Genomic DNA, 25066 nt, shown 5'->3' with positions numbered 1-25066 from the left:
ACTGCAAGGCATAACAAAAGGCTTTCACATAGTTGACACTAATCAAACGCTCGGTAGCTCTGATACCGCTAATTACACATCCGCATTGTCTCCACAGGCTAAAGCATTTCTTGATAAACTTTTCAGCGAAGATTTAGCAGCAGGTTTAATCTCTGTTCAAACACAACAACCCACGCGCATACAGGCTATCGGTACGGTGCCTAAGAAAGGTACCAATAAGCTGCGCCCGATTACTGACTGCAGTCGTCCAGCAAATGATCCCTTAAATGCTTACACTGCACCTGCGCCCTTTACGTTCGAATCTATTGACTACGCGATTGCCGTCAGCACCCATAACACTTTCTACGCTATTGTTGATCTGAAAGCCGCTTACCGCTCGGTACCTATATTCCCACCACACAGGCAGTATCAGGGTTTTAGATGGCAGTTGCCGGGCGCGCCAGTACAGTTTTTTGTCGATAACTTTCTTTGCTTCGGTTTAGCGTGTGCCCCATCAATCTTTAATCGAATTTCTACGGCTATAGCACGGATGATGCGCCGGCGCGGCTTTAAAATTGTTGCATACCTTGACGACTTCTTACTTGTAGCTGACACTTATGTAGAGTGTACAGCCGCACAGGAATCACTAATTGCGCTGCTTATAACGCTTGGGTTTAGTGTAAACTGGGAAAAGCTAATATTCCCAACCAGCCGCGTAAAATTTTGGGCCTCATTATTGACTCTTGTTTACAACGTGTTGAACTCCCACAAGACAAAATGTCAGCCTTAATGGCTATGTGCGACCATTTCCAAACGCAAAGTAAAATTACGAAATTGGAATTACAACAATTGGTGGGTCACATGAATTTCGCAGCACGAGCAGTCTACGGCGCACGAACTTTTACTAGAATTTTCATCGACGCTATGATGAAACTTTCTGCCCCTTCCCATCGATTACGTTTATCAAAACTACTAAAAACCGAACTTCATTGCTGGGCGCGCTTTGCCATTCAACTGAATGGCTTAGCACCATCCGCCTTCGGGCTACAACGCTGTGTGCACTATGTCACTACAGACGCTTCCTTTTCCGGGTTTGGAGCTACCTGGGGCCAACATTATATTGCAGGTAGCTGGCATACAGGCACCGCACCTCCGCACGCTTGCTTACGTAACTGGGTGGCGCCTCCCATACTTGATGCATCAGTTCTGGACAATATTAATTATCTTGAATTGATAGCGGCTTGTATTCCCCTGTTGATTTGGGCGCCAAATCTGTCCCGTAGCAGTGTCTGCATTCTGTCGGACAATACGCAAACTGTGGCCTTCCTAAACCGTGGAACCACAAAATCCGCGATAGCCTTGTCATGGCTGAAGCTAATATTTTACGCATCCTGTTTTTATGACTTTCGCTTTTACGCTCAGCATATTCCGGGAAAGCTTAATACCGCAGCTGACCGACTTAGCCGTCTCAATACACAACCGTCGTCTTTACTTACAATTAGAAAGTACTGCTCTCTTGATGGCAGAGATAATGACGTGGATTACATTTATAGATACCCCAATCAGGAAACTGGATGCTCAGTTGCAGACATTGAGACACGCTTCCTTGAGCAGTGCTTCCCTTCGCACTCGTAGATCTCAATGGGAAAACTTTCGTAAATTCTGCGCCATCTTTGATTTGACCCCTATGCCAGCTTCCACTCGCACGCTCTGCCGCTACATCGCTTACTTATCAGCTAAATTTCAGTACTCATCCATTTCAAACTATTTGTCCGCGGTTTGTACCTGGCACAATCTCATGGACTACGCTAGTCCTAATTTGCAGCATTTTGCTATTAAACAAGCTCTTGCTGGTGTAAAACGCTCCCGTTGCGAATACCCTAACAGGAAACCGGGCATTTCTGCACACGATTTATCCCAAATCTACGCTAACTTGCACACTATACGAAAACCAGTTCGAACAGCCTTTTGGTCTGCATGTGTGGTGGCCTTTCACTCCTTACTCCGTCGCAGTAATTTGTTCAAAAGTAAAACTAACACTCGCTACCTCCGAAAGAAAGATGTTTGCATCAAAGATAACACGCTTGTCATACGCTTTACCGAATTAAAAACTAACCGCTTTATCGCACAACAACAAACGTTACGCTTGCACGCTATCGGCGGTAATCCCGTATGTCCCATTACCGCGGTCACGGCCTTAATGAAGAGGTTACGTAATCAACCCTCAAAATGCCCCTTATTTTCTTATTTTGATTCTGATGGCACCTTACGCTACATGTCCGCGCATCTGTTTAACCTGCTGTTAAAACAAGTCGCAAAAGTAAGCGGGTTTGCACCCGCTGCCTTTTCTACCCATTCTTTCCGGCGAGGCGGTGCCACTTTTGCTCATAAGTGTGGCGTACCTGATGCGGCTATTCAAGCTCAGGGCAACTGGCGGAGTGACTGCTTCCGGATATATACCTCTCGCGTCGACGATCTTCGCAAGTCGTTTTCTGATCTAGTCGCCGCTTGCATTTTGGATGATTTTGGCTGTTGGGGCACTACGTGCCTCTTTTATGATGTTATATATATACGTGTCCGTATTGCTCTTTGCTTGGTATCCGCTTGATGCCCGGAAGTAAAGTCCATACCCCATGCGCCTTGTTGCTTGCCGTTAAACTCACACACTCCACGTAACGACAACAGTTCTCATTATGTAACAAATTAATCATACGGCGCAAAAACAACCGGCCAACCGGCACACATTTGGCAGCAAACTGCAACTTGCCAATGATGCTTTGTAGCTCGGTTTGTGAACACGTAATACGATCCGCCCACTTGTCAAGTAATAAAATAAGCTCAGCCAGCTTTTTAGAAGGCAAAGAGATCGTACCGGCAACTGAATCGAGCACAATACCCAGAAAGGTCAAGGCAGTTGCTGGACCTTCCGTCTTCTCTACTGCCAAAGGAACACCAATGGCGCCACATAAATCATTAAAACTGTCAAGTATAAGCCGACACTGTGCCGATGCAGCCATGCCGATCAAAAGGAAATCATCCACATAATGCAAAATCCACTCATGATGGGTGATATTCGAAAGGATCCAGTGAATTGCATCGGAAAATAAACAGAACAAATAAGGGGAAGAACGCGAGCCGAACGGTAATACAATATCAAAATAGTATCCATTCCCCACACGATAACCGAGGAGATGCCAGTCTTCACGCCGAACCGGCCCCAGTCTAAACGCATGTTTTATATCTAATTTAACCATAATGGCGCCTTTTCCAGCGGTCTTTAGATAGCGGATAGCATCATCAACCGTGCAATAAGATACAGTATATGTGTGGCGGTCAATGCAGTCATTAACAGATGTGCCAGACGGAGCTGACAGATTATTAATGATTCTATGTCCACCTGACGCCTTGGGAATAACGCCCAGAGAATCACAGACAAAATTAGGTAGTGGCGGCTTATCAAACGGGCCAACAGAGTGGCCTAATGACACTTCCTTCTGCACAGACGCTAACAAAATATCATGATGAATAACTGCTGATTTCATATTAGACACTGACCAAGATACGCGGGGGCCGGTATAACCAATATCCGCACCATTTAATAAGATATCAGATATCTGCGCAACAAACAACCGATCTGGGTGGTCTGCCAATAACTGGACAAATTTCTCACGACGAAGCGGTTGTTGCCGGTTTTATTTGCATCATTGACTTCATAGCAGGAATAAAAACCGTGTCCTCCACGTCCGCAATGTGAGCAGAAATGACGAAGTTTCTTTCGGCATGGAGTTGAACAGATTCCATCTTTGAATTCCTGACAAATGACTTTTCCCACACTACCGGCACCGTTTTTTCGATCCCCGCCGGCCGCTGCCGGCCGGTCACGAAAAAGCTGTGTGCTGCTGCGGCTAGTACTGGCAACACCCACAGCCGGCCGCATCCAACACTCACGAGCAAAATGTCCAACACGGCCGCAGTTATTACAAGCACCGCGCTGCGGTTCCGGTAGGCGTTGCGTCTGCTGTATTTCCGGTAAACGCTGCATCTGGAAAGACTGCCGAAAGATTTCTTGATCGGATTTCTCCCATATAGCCACGTTAAACGGCTGCGTACGAGCAAACATGCGGAAGCGATGGTCGTACCCCAACCACTGGTTAACAGAGTAACCACTGGCCGCAAAACTTGCCATTACACTCAAGTTCTTAATCAGCGGAAGCCGCATATCAAGATAATAATGCGTACGATGAGCCATAAATACGGAGTATGCGCTAACCCACTGCGCAAATGATTCAATCGGTGGCGGCTTGAAGGACTTTTTATCCCGAACGGAATAATACTGGAAGTCTGTGGCGGCGAGCAATTCAGCAAAATCAACATATCGTTCGTTACTGCGCAGATCAGCTTCAATGGACGGATCCACAGCCGGCAAATTCAAGAATGGACCAAGGCGCGCACTTACTGGAAGCTTCGGTAAAACAACAGGCGACGAGCTATCACTGATTAAAATGCTGTCACGCTGACCAACATCTGGCGACACATCAGACTGAGGCGGACGGTGATGCCGGGCAGATGTCAACATGTCGATCTGAGCTTGCAATTCGTTTTGTCTTTGAAGCAGAGACTCAACGGAAGGCGATATACGGGAGCGTGACTTCTTCCTGGGAGGTGAAACTGACTTTTCACTCTTACGGGCAATACGATAAAGTGTCCCTGTAGATTCATCCGACTCATCAGACAGCGCTGAAGACGTACCTTTCGCGGACACTTCCAGCAGAGAAGAAACAGAAGCGATTTGCGATCTCAAACGACGCGACATTGCAACGAAATTAACCAAAAATGAATCAGCGAAAATTCATAAATCGTCAATTACGATAACATAGATTGGAACCTCGAGAAACTGATCATAGGAAACACAAGCAGCACGATAAAGGTCATCACGAAGCCGGTAATATAATGCCCTAAGCTTACAACCACGGCACAGCTTATACCACAGCATTCTCAAGAAATTCCCAAACACAATTCAAGCAGCCACAGAACTAACTTTCAGACACTGCACTCAGCTACATCAATCGCACCACTACATACACAAACTTTCCATGATTTTATCCATAACATACAGTGTTACAGCTGACCACTGCCCAAGCGCCCCACCGGCGCCCAACCGCATCTCCCCGATCCGCCTTTCATCCTTCTCCGCTGTCTTAACCGGAATTAGCTCCGCTAATTCTATTTAAACCGGAAGAAAGGCAGCCAGGCATTTTGGATAGCGGGAAAGATTTTCTCAAGGCTTCATCTAAGGGAAGTGACAGGTACCTGTACAATTGTACATGGTACTTACCAGTTACCACATGCGCGACAAATGGTTGGGAGCGTTTGAGAATGAGGAATGCAAAATGTTTACTGAAAAAACAAATCGAACACGAATCGTTTTAATACTATATACATATAAGTACAGATATCGGAACACTTCCCTTAAAGCGCGATGACCACGGGCATAGTGATCGCCATTCGGTCTATCACCATTCATCACTATCGCCATTTTTATCCTTTCCTATGACAAATTGATAAAACTGACAAAATGAGAATTCCTACTCTAATAATTGATAAAAACTAACAAAATAAAAACTAACAAATTGATAATAACTAACAAAATGAGAATTCCTACTCTGTTCTCTAATAACTGGAGCAATAATTTCCCAAACGTGGATGCCCAACCTAAGTTCGAAAATGGTAAAGTGTTTGACGGTGTTGCGTCATGCAACGGTCATAGCTGACGGCAAAGGTATTTAAAACGGCGTTTTGGAAAGGTTAAATGGGACGGTATGGTTTTGAGGGCGGCAAAGGCAAAGGTAAAGGTGAAGTTGAAAAAGGCAAAGTGAAAAGGCAAAGGCAAAGGCAAAGGTAATCTTGGCCGACCCGCGCTGCAGCTGTAATGTCCGTTTACGATGCATGAGAATTGTTAATCGTGGTAATTATCTGTGGAAATGACTCTTCTGATGGTAGGTTGGGAGAACCGCTAGACTGATTTTCATATCCTGACAACTGGGTTGAGGGCGAAATCGCATCCGGTTACACCGCGTGGGAATCGTTAATCATGGTAATTACCTCTAGAAAAGACTTTTACGGGATATCAGAACCACTTAACTGATTGCAGTTTCCTGTCAGCTGGCCAATGAAATTTAACCCTCGTGAAAGAATTACTGTACTGCTTTCGTTGATTTGGGGTAAGGACTTCATGTCAGTCCCTACTTCCTGGATGTCCCAGCAGGTCTCTAAGCTGGAGCGTGCTGAGTATTGTAAACGCTACCCCGCCACCTGCCGCTGGTTGTGTAATGTGCAGACTATTCAGATGTATGACTGCAGTTTAGGGGAAATGTTGTCTTGTTTCCCAGAATAACTACCAGTACATTCAGGCTTAATTCCACGTAAGAAGTTTGCAAAATTAACTCACTAAAGCCTGTTCCCAGTTGTGACTGAACTCACTAAGCCCAGTTCCCAATACTGCTTTCGTTTCATTTTTTAACAGGTCGGAATTATGTAGATGAAAGGCGATTTGGAATTCTGTATTCTAGCCGGTATTTATAATTTTTCAGTAAAACGAGCACTTGAAATGCAACGGAAGTAAAAAACTGCCCCTGTTTGCACCGTGAGAGCGAATCAAAATTTTGTGCACTTTAATCAGCGGCGGATTGACTATCCAACTTGTGCAGTACTAATATACAAAAACAAATTTTATCGCGACAAGGACGACAATAACAAGCAGTATTAAAATCGAATTAAGCGCAGACTCAGTGACATTTCATAAGCACGTCCAAGTTAGCGGGAAGCCAGCATTACATCAAGGTTGTGTAGAAGACAAACGACGGGGATGCCGCTGGTTCAGCAGTATTCAATGACAAGGATAGCACTGATCATGCGCAGAAACCAGGCCCAGGTGTTTTGTGATAGTATGTACTATTTCTGATATTACGCACGATATGCTGCTATGCACTGTATTTGATCACCACAAAATTTACTGACATTATTACCGGCTCAATAGTTCTGCATTCAGATCTGTTGTTTTAAAATACAACTGTAAATTACACCGGGAAAGGAAACATTGACGCGAAAAGCAGGTCTTAACAGTTCCTAGTTTTCATCAACTTGCTAACGTACACGATTACCCGCATAAAAAATTGCAATCAATTATTAAAAGTGTAATATTTGTAAAAGTCGAATCCCATACACTTGGACACAGAGAAAGAATTTTGATTTTTCGATGGGTGGGCAATAACATCAGTTTAGTGCTTTAAGTACATCAACATATGCGGCGACCATCATTTTGTCGTCCGGTTCAACACAGAAAGTTACTGTTGATATAGTTTTACGAGTACATAGGTTTATATTATTCACAAATAAGCAAATATAAGAATTTACGCATATAAACACTGGCACGATATGCGGTGGATATAAAGGAGGCTGGTTAGTTATACAATTTTTATACTTGCTGTAGTCCCTTAAGTGTTTCGCAGTAAAACAAGTTTGGAAGTTTCAAGCGTTTTTAAAGTATGTTTTTAATATTAAAATACTAGGGGGCGTGTCATAATTCTCATCACCTTTACCCTAACTGCCACTGAAGCATAGAATACGGATTGTGAAAAATATCTGGATTTTGTCATTGGACAAACTGTGAGTTATCACCAGCTGGCTGCTCACCTGCAGGACGCAAAACACAACCTGCAATCCTTCGTGGAAAATAAAATGCCACATCACTGGACCCCAACCGTCTCCCTCGTTCTGTACAACATACATTTGTAGCAAAGGTACGCCGTGCAGAACGAGGGCTGCAGTTTCAGGCAAACCGAAATCTCATGCGGCATTACGTCCAACTCATGTATATTCGGTGTCACCACGAAACCTTCGGTTCCCCATCCGGTCAAAAAACAGGAGCCTGCAGTTGGCGATCCCGGTACCGCCAGAATAACCTAGCCGGAGCTATGTGGTTCGTAAATTTAAGGACATCCTGCAGAGATATCAATCGCTGTTCTTACCATATCGTACTAAAATAAATAAAATACTTCTCTTGCTTACGGAAAAAAGGCCCACTGTACAGATGCCGTGATGGAGCTCCTCGTAAGTCGTAAATGAACTTGTGAAAAACAGTGGACATCTTCAATTATAACGGCCACATCCTCGTCCGCCGGCTTCGTAACGTCATTATTTCCGAATATCTGCATCTGTATGCTCGGAAAACACGACGTGGCGAAGCCGGAGCAGTATGATTGTACACACTGTATTCCCCTACACTTTTTTTTGAGCGATACAAATTCCCAATAAACATGAGCCGTAGTGAGCAATTTACCTTGCGGTAATCTGGAGCAATGGTGAAGGTCAGGCTTTTTTAAAGTGCAAAGAAAACACAGAAACAACGACTGTGCACGCTGCGAGTGCGACGATAACATAATGATTGGCTGTACGTAGTTTTACAAATTCTATGATTTTTTCAAATAGAACCTGAGCGACGCATACAAATTACAGTAGCGGATTATTAATGCGTAAAAAATCTAGACAAATTGTTCTGTAAAGTACTTGCTTACCAGGATTCCGCTGGCGAAATGCACAAAACGGTTATGACTACATAATTACATGGATGGTGTCAGAGCAAAAGAGTATATCCCGGATAGTGTTTTCTGAGCGGGCATCATCCACACATCCACATTCTGATGGTCCGGGAATAAAGTTATTAGGTAAACGATAGTTGCCATTAAAAAACTGGTCCTAATAACCGCCATGTTGACGACAGTGCAAGGAAGAACGAATTGCAGTAATATAATAACACTGGAAATGTACGAAGTACCATGTACTACTCGCTATGTAATGTTACTCGTACTATGTAGTGACTATGTACTGCAAGTCCTGCTAATAAACCTTTAGTATATATGTTGTCAGCTACTAGCTGCATGGTAAATATACAGGTTCGATAAACGGCTTGCGTAACTTGACCATAAGAAATCTTGTGAAACTTGCATGGTCGTAATGATAAGTAATTGTGTAACGCTTCTGGATTTGTATGCGATTCGTATGCAAGAGATTCTTATGCAATTCCTTTCATAACACCAATACTTTTCTGCCCGGTTAAATAGAGAATTACCTAACTGGTAATCGGCATTATGCAAAAAAAAAATTCTGTTTCGAATTCTCCTCCAAAGCCTTTTGGGTAAGTACGAGTACAAAGATCAAGCGATAATCTGTTCAGTGGTCAAAGTTCTTAATCGGAGAGGAAAATAACGAACGTCTTAATTCAAAATATTGAGCTTCACATTTCCAATTTCGGATAACGAGAAATTGCATCCATTACGTGTTTGGAGTGGGAAAACGATAGAAAGCGTAATAGCGCTTTTAGCGTCGGCCAGTTCATCTTCTCACCAATGCGCAGTTTTGTTTTGTCATCGCTGACACAAACTTCCGACAATTAAGAAAATTAATTCTGTCGACCAGCGAACAGCAATTTGGAGATGATAGAAGAGTAAAAAAATTGCCCAGCACAAATGCTTTCTCTTCATACCCCGTCCCGCAATTACACAAGCGAGTGTTTACTGACGGGATGGTGAATGCCGAAATATGCATAGAAACGCGCGTGTAGGTAGTGCTTTCGCCTTCCAGAAAGCAGGATATATAAATACTAGGATACATACCAAATTCATACAACATTTCAACAGAATAATGTTGCGTAACACTTGCCCCTGGAACATTATCGTAGAAGGAAAAAGAATGGACATAAGTAAAAGAGACGAAAAAGAAACAAGAAAGCGAAATTAACGGATGAACATATTTGCTTGGGGCAGAAACTTACCATTGAAAATTACTATGAGTTGCCCATATAAACAGGCGGCAGTATAAGCCTTGCTTTGGTCGAAATGATTAAATATCGAAAGGTGCAGTTCTACTACAGGATGTAAACAGCGATCGGTTCGCAAAATTTTTGCTGTAGTATCCAGGACAGTAAATTAAAATGTCAATATGGATAATTCCGTACCCAATACGGCCACACAATTTGATTATTTGCGCCGCACTCCAACGTTCCGCGCACGATATCGATTACGGATAAGTGGACAATAAATCCATCCAGTGCGAAAAAACGGTGTGAAACAGGAAGCGTAATTCGAACTGAATGTGTCCAGTTCAAATGAGGTTTTGTTATGTACAGGACGAGCGATTACAAACTGATTGACTGTTCCGAATCAGGTGAGAAATACAAGTGTGAACCCGCTTCACAACGAGCGTCTGCAAAAATTACACGTGCAAGAAATACCTCATGTGTGCTCGTACTGTACGATTACTATCTTCAGCTAGTTCTTTCGACAAGAAAAAGATAGTTCAGCCACGCGTGACTGTGGCGCACGGTCCAGAGGCGTGACCGCTGTTGATTAGTACAAACGTTATGACCTTCGTGCTTGTTTGCTACACTGGTGCATGCCTGCGCAGGCTGCAAAGGCGTATGACCATCATATTACATTAACAGACAAAGTTGATTCGAATACATGGGCACCACGGGAAGATTGTGTTCGAAAATACAGTCGGGTTTGGCGGTTATCGGACATCGTGCAATTGTATTTTATCACCAGGAGGAAAAGTGTCATTTCGACCTTCGACCTATGAATCTTTTTTACAAAATATTGTTGGCCTGACTTTTTTCCAGTGCTTCGAGATACCTGAATTATGAACAGTGTACATCTAAACTTTTTACTATCATAATAATTTATTTCGATTCAGAATTCACACGGCTACAACCAGACACTACTGCTTTACAATTATCTCTGCAGTTACTCTTCAATGAGTTCAAGCATCAGTCGTGTACGTTTATTACATGTGTTTTTGTACTTCATGAAAATCACCAGTCCAAATTTCACTGAAAACCATTTAACACGCGCACAGCGTCACGTTCGTTTTGCTTTACCCATTACTTTGCGCCGTTAAGGCTAATCGGTTATTTTCGCATCTACATTTTGTTTTCCAACGTTGGTATTTACAAAAAAGGTATACGTTTCAAAGCAAGTAGAATAATACAACGGAAAACAGTGAAACAATCATTTTCGCATCAGTATGCTTCCAAACAACGCATATTTCAAACATAAAATCGTTTCTTATGATTTATCCTTAGTTCTTTTTTGAACAGAAAAATTGAATATATGTAAAGCCGTTTTTCATAACGAAAATTGAAAAGTAACAGCATGGGAATTTTGAAACGCAAATTACACCGCAAATACGCTGTTACACCGGGCGGCTGTAATTGTTTCAAGCGGCGGAAGTCCCTGTTTTTTGTCGTTTTGAATTTTTTGCATAAGGTCTTTACCAAAATAATAAGTCTGGTTAAACAGGAAAGTTAATCTGGTTAAACAGGAAAGTTATTCTGGTTAGTCTGGTTAAACAGGTTCCCCAGGAGTCCAGACCAACTTGAAAGAAATCACCCGTGCGTGTTACGAGCAATGCGTCTGGAATGGTGTTACCTTTGCGATAGTGAAAATAGGAAGATTGCAGATTTATACATAAAGTAAGGTAGAAAGCAAGAGAGTGTGCATAAATAAAAGATAGAGATTTAAAATTAAAAATGAAAAAAATGGAGAACCAAAATAAAAAAAATAGGGAATTAAACGAATTGGCATTTTAAAGTCTTCAGCCAAACCATTGAAAAACACCAGCGAATGTATTGGCAATTCTAACAAGCTGGAGTACAGCCTTAATTTTAACGAACGGATTGAAGAATAAACGGCACAGTCAAACTCCGCGACCGGCTTGCAAAATTTGTATTATAGATATTTGTCTGCAGTGCTACTGTATGTACTCTGTACTTTCCAGTAAATTACATCAGTCAGTTCCGGTTATTATGGTGATAAAAACAGCACCAATGTATGCAACACTGAATTCGTCGTAAATTCTGAACAAGATGACTGAAGGCGGTTATCGAAATTTGTTTTCCCTCAAAAAGTCGCATCCACGGGCGGTCGCCAGTGAAACCCCATCCTTTTGGGGTGTTCCTCCATGTCCACTGTTTTCCACAAGTCCATTACGAGTCGAAATGAACTTGGGGGAAACAGTGGACATCTTCAAACATAATAGTCACGCCTCCTTCTTCCAGCTTTGTAACATCATGTTTCGTGAATACACACTTCATTCTCCTGATTCTTGGGGGGATATACCAATTGGCGGCAAACGTGAGCCGCAGTAAGCACTTGCCGTGCGTTAACCTAAAGCTCTGCTGAAGGTCAGGCCTTCTAAAGTTCGCAAAGAAAAGATAGAAACAGCGGATATCTACGCTGCGACGAGAAAATACTGACTGTTGCAATCTCTATGATTATGCAAACAGAACCTAAGTCAGGCTTACAAAATATTACAGAAGTGGTTTAATAATGCATAAACAAATCTAGAGAGATTCATTTACTTGCTTACCAAAATTCCGCCTGCTACGTGCTCAAAACGGCTGCAATTATATGTGTGGGTTGTATCAGTCCAGAAAGAGTATATCTCGGATGCTCTCCTTCTGAACGGGCACCATCCGCGGAATGCAATGAGAGATCGCTTCATGACCGCCTCGAATCAACAGAGATATTTGATGGTCCGGAAATAAAGTTATCGGGTGGGCGATTGCCGCTAAAGCTGCCAGTCGAAAACTGATCCTAATTACCGTCATTCTGACCATAGTGCGAGGAGGAATGAATAAGTAATGTGTCGTAAGTCCTGCAAATTAACATTTACTAAGTACTTGTGTTGTTAGCTACTGGTTGCATGATACACAGATTTGCTGAAAGGCTTACACAACTTGAGCACAAAAAATCCGCTGAAACTGCGTGATCGTAATGATTATTGTGTAACGCTTCTCGATGCGTATTGTGGTACGAATTTCGTATGCGATTCCTTTCGTAAGATCCTTACTTTCTCTCCTGTTAATCAGAGAATTACTTTGCCGGTAGTCAGCATTCTGAAAACAGAAATTAGGCAATGCTTATGCATGAACCGGAAGTTGCAAAAGCTCCGGTAACTCTTATTGCTTTGCAAATCGCTATGAAGTCCTGTAGAATTCGAAAAAATTACTTATTAGCGGTTATGATGGCAAACTGTATTATTCATAGCAATAAAACGTTTCTTCCACATTTGATGATAGAACAGCAGTTTCTGCGTTTAGCGAGCTATAACACCAGATATTAACAAACTGCACAATGTGCACTCAAAGATGTTCTACTGATTGCTAAAGATTGTTAGAACAATAGTTCGCTCTGCGCTGTCGGCATTATTATGTTACGGGATATGACTCATCATATGAGTACTGTCGCCACAATACATACCATTGATTCCAATACTGTATTTTCACAGGCGTAAAATAACACGGTCCCATTACGAGAAAACACAAACGCTCATAATTTTCTTCGTTCTCCATAAATCAATAATTTTTATATATTAAAATTTATGGATTTTTTGTCATCTACTGATATCCGGATTGGGAAGTTTGATTGAGGAATAAATGCACAAGCACTACAGCAAGTTTTGGAGGTTAAAGTTAATGGCAACCGGCTCGTCTATCTCGCTGGGCTGTATGTGGGTTGTTAGGGTGAAAGGTATACGCACGCGTGCCACCCAACAGCTCGTTTAACCACGTTACGAGCCACACACAAACCAACTTCCGGCGACCGGAAATCATTACTTGTAAAAATGCATGCGGAAATTGTGTACATGCAAGTGGCAACACGAAAGGCTTGCTATTTCCTAATAGTTTGGACTCCACATCGTTGGTCACAAGCAGGATGACTTTCGATGGCTTTAAGCAGCAGTGCTTTGTTTTCGAAAGAATTCCGTGTAATATCGAATGGCGTTGTACACCAGTACGCGTCGCGCCGTCGACCGTTGATAATAATTAGAAGGAAAATATGGGTGTTAGTTTTCAGCTTTCTTAAATGTCTATATCAGTTTCCTAATATGCATTAGCTTAAAAAGAAGCATTCTTAATAATATTGACTGACATTACGCAATCCTAACATCTGTTAGTTTCTTACATTAGTTTCATAATGGTGATACAAAATCCGTGAGAAATCTTACTTCAAGTTCAAATGCGTCCAGATAAAATTGCTGCGCGACGCGATCGCCGCTTCAATCAGTACGCGCCTGCACTGTTACAGTACAGTCGCGTAGTATGGCTGTGATGGGAAAGATAACCGTCCAGCAGTAAGACATCGACTCAGCGGCACTTTGGCGGCTGTTGAATGGTTAACCGTGAACCAATGCAAAAGGATTACGGGGAATGCCATCCACAAGTAACACCACAAGCGGGCGGCGACGATCAATCCGTTCATGAGAATCGCGATCGGCTTCCTCAGAGAGCGGCACAGCATTACGTACAACGTCACAGAATGCAACTTGCCGGCAATGCCGGCGACGCAAATTACCAATGCCAGTTAGCCGTGAATACCGAAAAAATAGTTTAATGCAATTTATTAATTACATTACGGAATAGAAAGGTAATAATTAATTATTAAAAGAAAATGTCTGAAGAAGCACGAAGTGTGGCTACTCGTGGCCAGTTTTCGCGAAATAGCGGTCTCATGATTGTACAATATTGTAGCGATAGTATTTGTACGAACGATAAGACCGCCTAGTTATGATGAATCATTCCATCGCGTTATGAATTTGTCCACTTTACCGGCTAGTTTCCTTTCTCATGAACTTCTAGAATTCAGTCTTGTGCTCAGCTTGCTACAGCTTGCATCTACTTGATTGTTCCTCTTGCTGAAACCCTTGCTTACAACCTTGCTGTGTTCTTGATTCCCTTGTCATTAAACATGCCTTGAGTTACGTTGTTGCGTTTGACCGCTTGGGATGAACTAGCGTCATCCCAATCGGAGCCACCTGTGTAATTGCGTTACATCTGTAAGAGCGTCCTCGGCCAGCATCGTTGCCGGCCGTGCCACCTTCACACCAACAGCCGTTTAATCGTGGTAAAGGCTGATCGCCACCCACTAGAACAGTAGCCAGATAGGCCACTGTTACATGGCGCTCCTGTAAAGAACCATTCCACCTGGACGCCTGCATATACCAGCAATTTCCATAATATCACCACTTCCCACACCAACCAGCGGAAGTCCCGGAACGGATCGCCGTTTCGTGAGTGTTTACTGTGTCCGTTGACGCAGTGAGATTTGCTTTTCGGTCTTGATACATTAATAACATCAAAGTTTTATATTAATTTTCCGAACGCTAAATTAATTAATATCACTGTTCCTGTTACGATGCCATTTTATCAGAAAATCTTAAAACTGCGAATATAGAAAAATAATTTTTGCTGCATTATTTGTTCGCGCTTTGGCTAACCGTTATATTACCGTTGTTCACCCGGCGCCGCTGTGCCGCCGTGGTCTGGTTCGCGCCAAAACTTCCTTGTGTATCGTAAACACTGGTCTAGATGCTCTGAGAGCACAACATTAACTGTCATGGTCCACCAGTTCAATGGAATCTGAGGAAATAAATTTGCAGTCTCAGCTTGGTGAACTCACCAAAGCGCAGTTGCAGGACATCAGCAACAGTCTAAACGTGTACATTAATCGGAAAGTCTCTAGGTCAGGTTATGTTGATAAATTATCTTCCTACATGTTAAAGCACAACATTACTTTGCCGAACACTTGTATCAACAATGATAACACTGGAAAGATTAACGCGCTTTCCCTGTCGACATTACACGCAGCGTCAACGTCTGCTGTCCAGTCTTGGTCCTCTGTCCAACCGGCCCGCAGCCTTACACATGCACCGTCAAGGGAAAACAGTGGACAGAGCGCAGTGCGTGGGAATACAGCATGCACTCACATCAGCCACACAGAACCAGTGCTTCGACACGACAGACTGGAGCAACGTTATAAACAGGAAGAAACATTAATTACCTTTTCAGATGATGAGCCTTCCGATGAGTCACTCATTCAAACTGCTTTGCACAGCGCTCCGTTAGCAACCGCACAGAGAGAGCATGCCGCGCACACAGCCGCGCAGCACGCCGCATCCGCTCATACCGATACAAACATTACTACTGTACAACTGCCGCTTGATATTAACCGCTTGGTACAAGTGCTCGCGTTACAGTCGCGTTACGGATATACTGCAAAAGATTTCAATATTAAAGTTTTTAATGATACTCCTGATTATTATATCACTGCGTTCTTTCAACAATTCGAAAGAGCTGCTGACGCAATTGGATGGAGTTCAGAAGATAGAATTTGTATCTTACCTACATAATTTGGTGATAAAGCACGTCTGTATTTTGAGCGCAGTTGGCCCACATGTTCGAAATTAAATTATGAAGAGTGGAAATGCAAATTAATTGACCGCTTTTTCCCTGAAGATTACTTAATAAAGAAACGCATTGAATTATCAAAAAAGGTGTTCAAGAAAGGGTCAAATATTGAGACATTTCTGATGGAGTTGGAAATTCTGTTTAACGAAATAGATCCTCAAATGTCTGATTCGCATAAACTTGTTGAACTTCACCGCGCATTTTACAATATGCCAATCGGAGCCACCTGTGTAATTGCGTTACATCTGTAAGAGCGTCCTCGGCCAGCATCGTTGCCGGCCGTGCCACCTTTCACACCAACAGCCGTTTAATCGTGGTAAGGCTGATCGCCATCCCACTAGAACAGTAGCCAGATATGCCACTGTTACAATATCGATGTATTCGCCGGTGCGATAAGTATAGTAAACTGTAAACATTAAGTAATATGAATAAATCCTTACTCAATACAGCCATACGACGTGATTACTAATTTACCTGCGCCGCAGTACAATATTTCACGCATGGATTCTATTATCAACAGCCATAGGCAATAAAATAGTCCAATTCAAAAACGGTTTTAACCACGAATCAAGATTCGAACTGAATGTGTCCAGTTTAGCATTTCTTGTTGCACCGAAAAAAAATATCTGAACTGGACACGTTCTGGTTCAGATGGCATGCAGGACACTGGTTACTAACAGCGAACGAATTCACTGATGATTTATTTGGTTAGGCACTGAAGCGATTAACTGAACAGAATTCGGAGGCATACAAATGCTAACCGCTTCATAACAAGTGGTATGAGTACAAGAAAACAGCACCTGTACGAGCAATAACGCTTTACACAGTCGCACTTTTGCGATTGCTGTATTCTGCTAGTTCTTTCGACGAGAGAAAGATAACTCAGCCACGCGTGACCGTGTCTTAAGGCACAGAAGTGTGATCGCTATTGATTAGTGAAATCGCTATGACCTTTGTGCTCACGTTCACAGTGAATGGGAACTGTTAATCGTGGTAATTAACTGTAGCAAGGACGTTTCTTTTGGTAGGTAGTAACAACCATTAGATTGATTGAGTATCGACTGGCAGCTGGACTAAAGCCAAATTTGCACTGGATTGCAGTGAGTGGGAATTGTTAATCATGGTACTTATCTGTAGAAAAGACCTTTTCTACGGTATGGTATCAGAATCACTGGACTAGCTGGCGTTTCTGCCAGCTGGGCCAATGACAATGAACCCTGGTTAAAGAATTATTGTATTGCTTTCAGTGGTTTGGGGTGAGCACTTCCTGTCAGTCCCAGCAGGTCAATACGCTATCAACACGCCCGAGTTAGCGGGAAGCCAGCAATACATTACTGTCCTTAAGAAAAGCAGCAACGGGATGCCGTTGATCCAGCAGTCTTCCTAGACGAGGATGACTTTGATCAAGCGTTGAAGCCTGGGCCGGGTGCTCTTCCAGGTCTCGTAGTCGTACCATTCCATCAGGACGGCGAAGAGGAAGAGCAGCCTGGCCAAAGCCGGCACGCCGCACTGGCGTGCGTACCGGCATGATTGAGGCGCTTTGACATAATACATATTATTTGCACGCCTTCCGCTCTTACTACTCCGGCTGATAAACAAAAAGGAAGTAACAAAAATATACTGTACCGCCAACCTGAAACTGTAGTAAACAAAAACTGAAACTGTAGTAGAAACTGTAGCTGAAACTGAAACTGTAGTAGACAAAAATATACTGTACCGCTAACCTGAAACTGTCTATTTATTTTACAGTGCAGCGGCGTATATTGTATGAACCCATCCATTTATGATTCGCACACACTGACTTTCAGTGTCTACCGCTCTCATCATGCAAAAGTCTGGACATGTGCGAGATAGCAGTACCCGGTTTGTTTCTGCAAAAAACAGCCCGTCACGGCCACGGAATCCGAGGTGCTCGGTGTGTCATGCCGCCGTTTACAGCACGGGCTGTTTTAGTGCTTTGCGCAGTACGTTACGAACACGCGCTGAACACAAATTCTGCACAGACAAAACTAAAATTAAATATATTTTTTTTGAATGAGTTAATTCCGGTTCTCAGCAAGAACTTTCTGAGGAAAATTGTTGCAAGCTATTGACGATTTCGTCTGTTGATATTTTGGGAATTTAAAATATTTGTGCGGAGCAATAGATAATATTTAAGAATTTTTTTATGATTCAAATGTTACTTTTTAGGAGTAATACTCGCAATTTCATCAATTTTGTTAATGCGAATATTTCCACTCAGCGCATTTCCGGTTGCGTACGCGGGGGGCGGTGCGTCAGATTGCAGAATTACTGAATCAGCTGCGCCACGATAAACGTGCATCGTTCTTTGCATCTGCGCAGCGCAGTTGATATTCACGTTTAGAAACTTAGCTTTCTAATTTTTGTCTGTTTTTTTATTATCCCCAGCAAACTGCATTCTAAGAGAACTAAGTTAGCTTTTCTGGGGTTTTTGCGATATCGTAGTGAAATGGCGGTAGGAAAAGGAAGAAGCAGGATCTTTCGTACGAAACTTGTTCGGGCTTTACCGTACAGTGTGACGCTATCTACACTACTGACTGGCAGAATACAAAGATCCAGCTCCAGCCTAGCCCCTTGCCAGCGTTTATCGCTATCCCCGACGCTCATCAGCATCCTTCCCTCGCAGAATAATTTATTATCAAGGGCACGTATGACGATATCGTCAAAATCTAAGGATGGCAAAGGACGCAGGGAGACGAGAAGAAACTGCTGCATGTCGAGCTGCCATCAAAAGGTAAGGCTAAATGCGGCGATATCGCCAAAGGCTCTGTAAGCTAGTTGTTAACTATGTATGTAACGAACAGACTATTGGACGATAACGCCATTTATTTGTAATGGCTTATTTCTAGATGCAATGAGCTATTTCTGTTTTGAATCTTTATTCAACTTTTTGTGAAAAACTATTTTTTGGCAACCCTTTTTCAGACAAACGTTGGCTGAAGCCAGAAAAGCGGAGCAGAGCAGAAATAACACCCCTCGCAAAGAATTCGATGATGACGAACTCGTCGCCGTGGATGAAGAAACAAGCTAGTCGCCGTCGTGACTCGTGTAAGTTCTAACATGCTACTAAAATGTGAAACAATAAAGTTTTTTTGTCATAGAGCTAGTTCGGACCAAACTGTTAATGCCTTTCGAAGCTGTAAATTTTATCTGTAAATTGAATTTTTCGTTTACAATCTTTTCAGATCTTTAGCCAAAGCGGAATTGACAATATTGTCTGGGCTTCCCGTGTACTTGGACTCGTATTTGGATATGCTCGTACTTGAACAGATTGTTTTGTTTTTTATATTACGTAAAACTCAGTGTATTATACAAATTTTGTATCTTACTTTTAGTCGTTGTTGTTTTAATCAAGTTAAGAATTAAATTTGTCTGTCTGTGGTAGTAATATCCGTGTTGCTCAATATTTAAATGTCGTAATAAAAACCGGAACTGGCACGCGTCGGTACGGTAAACACGGTTACACGGGCGTAACATGCGTTTTCTACGCCGTCCTCACGTTTTTACGGTACCTTGACCATAGCTTGCACAAACGATCCCAATGGGATGAACACACATTTTGGGCCACCTCGTCACCCTAAGACCACATTCAGTGGCACACTTTCGACACGTCGTCTGTAACGTCGGGAAAGCGACGATAACTCTACTAAAACTATACACGCACAGGACGTTAACAATGCACGATGGAGAGATTTTGAGCAACGCTCAGTCACGTTTCGACAATGGCCGGCACACGTTAAAAAAGTGCTTGCTGTCGAACCGGGGTACAGAAACTATGCTGCGTACAAAAAATGTAATTGTAATTTGTAAGTGCTATTTATGTTCTAAAATTACACACTATATGCTACGTACAGTACTATGTACTACGTTAATTTTATTCACTACAAAATTAACCGACATTGTTACCGGCGCAGCTATTGTGCATTAAAATCTCAAATTATTTTTACAAGTAAATCCAACTGTAAATTACACCGGGCAAAGAAACATTCACGCGAAAAGCAGATCCTAACAGTTTGTAGTTTTCATCACCTTGCTAAAATGTACGAGTACCCAAATAAAAAATTTCGCCCAAGCATTAAAAGTGTGTTTTAAAGACAGTTGAATCACGTTCTGTCATCAAAACAGGCCACGATTATATAATTATGTGGATGGTGTCGATCCGAAAAGAGTATTTTCCGGATATAAACTTTCTAAAGGGAAATCATTCACGTTTAGCGATGAGGCATGATGGACCGCTTCACGATCGCCTCGAATCTGCAGAGTTCTGATAGTTCGGAAATAAAGTTACTGGGTGAACGATATCCACTAACGTTGCTGTTAATAAACTGATAACCGTCATGTGGACCGTGGACGACAGTGCAAAGGAGCAATGAATTACAAAATCTATGTAGTAATGCTGGAAACGTACCATGTACTGTAAATCCTTTAACATTTAGTACATATTATGTTGTTAGCTATTAGTTGCATGATATGCAGGTAGAAGAACGGCTTACGCAACTTGACCATGTTAATTCTTGTGAAACTGATTGTGTAACGCTTCTGGGTTCGTATGCACGAGATTCAATTCCTTTCGTAACATCATTACTTTTTTGCCGAGGTAGTTAGAAAATACCAAACTGCCAGTTAGGTTTTGCTTAAAAAGTTCTGCCTAAATTTTTTTTGTATAATGCCGATTACCAGTTATTAACTGGTAATCGGCATTATGCAAAAAGAATTTAAGCAAAATTTTTTTCGAATTTCTTTTCCATAGCCTTTCGGCTAAGCACAAAGAGTAAGCAATAATTTGTACAGTGGCTAAAGTCTGTAATCGCAGAAGAAAATAATGTTAACTTCTCAATTTAAAGTTCCTGTAAGAAAGAACTCCATTAGGTACTTGGAGTGTGAGAAAAAAAGCGTAATACATATTCCATGAATCAGGGCATAATCAACAACATTCCATCTTCGATATATTATACGTAATAATCTTGCTTGGACATTATGATAGAATGAAAGGAGAATAGACATGACTAGAAAAAACGAAGAATAAGGTAGTAAAGACGTAAAGGAATAGACATTTTAGCGTGGCGCAGGCGCAGCGTTTTTAAACTTACTATTGAAAAACATCAGCGGAGGTACAAGTCTTAATTTTAACGAAGCGATTATATAAAGATGGAATTTGCTATAAAATCGGACGCCGCGATCGTTTGCAAAACTTTTGCTATAGATACGTATCTATGTACCATCTAGTACATAACATCATTTAATTCCGGTTAATTTGGTATAAGTAAATACAACATTGCAACTTCCGCAATGGATGGACTTACAATCTGACTAAATGAGGAGGCTACGGTCTATGTTAAAAAGCCAGCGAACAGTCTTTTTTGCCCGCTGAGGCTGGTTGATCAATGCAGCCTCTCTGTTGTGACTATAAATAGGCTAAAGACAGCGGATTCCAGTGCTGCCAAAAAGCGCAAGCTGAATGCTGCCTTGCTGTATCGGTCGATCGGCACATGTGTGTGTGAGTGGGTAAATCCGCTCGCATTCACTTATCACACGTATGAGTGTGGCTGTCTGTGCGCGTACGAGCTGTACAAACCGGTTTTCGCTGTCTTCGCTAAACGCATACCCTAAACCCGTAGCTTCCTTTCTTGCTCGCATTGTACCATGTTGTCCACGGCGCATCGAAGCTCTATACAGTACAGTATGGGTGGTCAAAATCTCTGTGTATTCTTTACGCGGCAGTTTGCGCGGCAGTTGGGTAAAAAGCGTGAGTCAACGGCGCGTAAACAAGCAAACGTGCTCATTCGTAAACAAGAATTTTGGGATGGGTTATCAGCTTACTCTTCCATGTAAGCGTTGCGCTTCGATATCGAAGCGCAACCATTACTTACCCAGACTTACACATATGTCAGCCAGCAGAACTCTTTGCTTTAAACGTCTTGCCAACAACTGTGTACACCAGATTTGTATAATATTATATATTATGGACTGATATGTCGCTTGTTTAATTAATTACGGAATTACCAGTATATTATAATAGAGCACATATAACACGTCGGGTGTACCGTAAAGCTGTCCCGGCGCTAATTCCAAATTTCCTTGACACCATACCCACACCTCTGGACGAAAAAAAAAGAACCTCTGGACATTCGCAGTTCGTCTTGCTTATGCCGTCGCATGATGCAGGCTAGCTCGTGTGGCGCCGCATTTGGAATTAAACGTAACTGTGTTGTTTCCACTTCGGTGGTCAGTTTCCTTCCTGGCACGCAAACATACTCGTCTTATCATTTGTTGACAGTTTTTTGGCTGATTCATCGGGTTGGTTTTACTTGTTCTGGCCTTTACCCGACACGCATCGATTACACAGAAGATTTTGACCACCCATAGTAAGTGTAACGTTACGTAACACAACACTTGTTTGGAAACCGACAAATTTCCTACAAACTGCTATACAGGCTCGCTATGTGTTTTCGACTGATTGTGCACCCTTTCATATACGTGTACATTACATACTGAAACACCAAAGAAAAGCCCGTATCAGCAATTAATTTTTCTTAAAATCAAAAACCCTGTCACTTAATAATGATTGTTAACCCTGGCATTGATTAACTATTTATCAGCTTCATATATACGTTTTCTCGTATTTTTACAGTGGAAACAGCGATGAAAAACACGTCCCGGTAACTGATTAACATAAATATAAACCTTTCAGACGAAATAATTATATGAACAACATGCAAGTACCGGTACTCGTTCCATCTTATGCAACATAGAATCAGACACCGTGATCGGCCTGGAGAAAATTTTCTTGGCCCTTATCGGACATCAAACAAATGCCAGACAAATATATGCAGTAAACGGTGCAACTTCTGGTTATAGGGACATCAACAAAAGCACCGATTACCACGTGTTACGCAATGTATACCAACAATACGAAACAGGGAATATACTTTAAATAACTTTATCAAAATTATTCGAAAACGGCTACACCCCCGCGATGAGGAAAATCTCGTGGACCAGTTAATTGCCCCCTTATTGGCAGAAAGCCGTCCTCTTTGTGAAAATTTCTTCATATTTTTATTTTTTTTATTTTTAGTGCGATTCGCGCCGCATTCCGCCAGCAGAATACAGGGCGCCTGCTTCCTCCAGATGCTTAGTTTTGTGCCTTTCTCCACGCAATGACAGGTCCTGAAGAGCATGTAGCACACTTTGGCCAACACTTGTCGTTGCCGGGTGGGCAGCGGATTCCTCTAAGGAACCAATTTTGTGATACGGTAATACAATAATAGCAACAATGACGAGTGATTCGTAGGAATCACTAAGTAAAACGACTTTCTTTTTACTTTTGCTGCCGTGGCTATCCAAAAAGCAGCCGGTCTTGGAGGTTGACAATTGCAGTCGTCGTCGACCATCCCATTCTGCGGATACGATGTACCGGAGGTCCGGAAGTGATCCCAACTGATGATCAGTCAGGATTACTTTCCATTACGTCGTACTTGCACGCTCCTTGCTCCCAACATATACCTGTACCGAAAGTGCAATTCGAAAGAATCAAACAACACTTCAGCACAATGCTTATAACTACAGATTATTTTATGCAAAATTCCATCAGGATTACTTAACTGAAGAACAGGTTCGAACCAAACAGCGCCTGAAATTAATTAAGGGAAGTGGCCCGGTACATGGTACCAAAGTCGCGTACATTCACGAAATCTTTCACTTTCGCGCACTCCCAAATCCTTTTTCTCTTGTTTTATGACATTCTGGAGCCAGATGATTTGTATACACTGGCGTGAAAACAGCTTGTGCGCGTAACATCCGGTTCGCGAGTTATGGCCGTTAGAAATTTCCAGAACGTTTGAATGCATTCAGGTGTACCTAAAGTCTCATTATGGACTGATCTCCCTCAAATTTGCACGTAAATGCACATAACCACCAAGAACGCTTTTACATCGATCCAATGTTCTTGCATGCTTTTCAAATTTCAAAATGTATTTCAAAAATTTTCAAATTCGTTTTAAAATTTGACTAATATCACGAAAGTCTGGACTGGTGTAAAAACAATCTTCGTGGCCATGTGGATTTACGTGCAAAATGTGAAGGAGATCGGTCCATAATAAGACTTTTGGTACACCTGAATGCATTTAAACTTTTTGGTATTTTCTAACAGCCATAACTCCCCAACCGCCCGCACAAACGGTTTTCACGCCAGTGTATACAAATCGTCTGGCTAGAGAATGTGATAAGACAAACCAAATTGTGTTGGAAAGTGTGCGAAAGTGTAGGTTTTCGCGCATGTACACGATTTTTTACCATGTACCGGGCCACTTCCCTTAAGTCATCTATCACCTTAGTCAGCTGCAGCCGTCCCCGGCCATGCTTCCAGTCGGCAGATGTCATGCGACCCGGAAACGATCCCGTTGGGTGATCAGTTGACGTTGGTCCCCGCCGTCGACTGATTTTTATGTCCGAACGGAAACCAATGGCTTGAAATTTTTGTGTAGCTTATGCGAAATTTATGCATGTCGTTTCTGAAAATCTTGTCGCTAGTACACCGGAAACTGGTTTATACACGTTCCGTCTAATATAAAAATAAAAAAAAAATCTACGAGGAAATCAGAACTACAGAGTAAATAAAAAAAAGCAACAACTAAATAAAGACTACAGCTTAACAACTGTAGCAGTCAAATAGATTCCAACGCGATTTATAGTAATAATCATCACAGCCGTAGTAATTCTGGTGGTGCACATGTACGCGTCTTTCCTGACATTCCAGGTCGACAC

General features: G+C 42.2%; 2 long non-coding RNA genes across 2 annotated transcripts; both read left to right on the top strand.

Annotated features, from left to right (window-relative positions):
• Positions 1-18641: 18641 nt before the first annotated feature.
• Positions 18642-19739, top strand: LOC129597027 (uncharacterized). Its single transcript, XR_008691508.1, has 3 exons — positions 18642-19037; positions 19229-19351; positions 19489-19739. It is a non-coding gene; the product is annotated as an uncharacterized LOC129597027 (long non-coding RNA).
• A 2460-nt stretch (positions 19740-22199) lies between these two features.
• Positions 22200-24769, top strand: LOC129597009 (uncharacterized). The gene is made up of 5 exons (XR_008691507.1): positions 22200-22502; positions 22581-22668; positions 23379-23556; positions 23655-23915; positions 24637-24769. It is a non-coding gene; the product is annotated as an uncharacterized LOC129597009 (long non-coding RNA).
• The last annotated feature ends 297 nt before the right edge of the window (positions 24770-25066 follow it).

This window comes from Paramacrobiotus metropolitanus, unplaced genomic scaffold (assembly GCF_019649055.1).
Source record: "Paramacrobiotus metropolitanus isolate TYO unplaced genomic scaffold, Prichtersi_v1.0 Parri_scaffold0000099, whole genome shotgun sequence".
Lineage (NCBI taxonomy): Eukaryota > Metazoa > Tardigrada > Eutardigrada > Parachela > Macrobiotidae > Paramacrobiotus > Paramacrobiotus metropolitanus.
The sequence above is the reverse complement of the archived record's forward strand: the minus strand, read 5'-3'. Positions and strand labels throughout refer to the sequence as shown.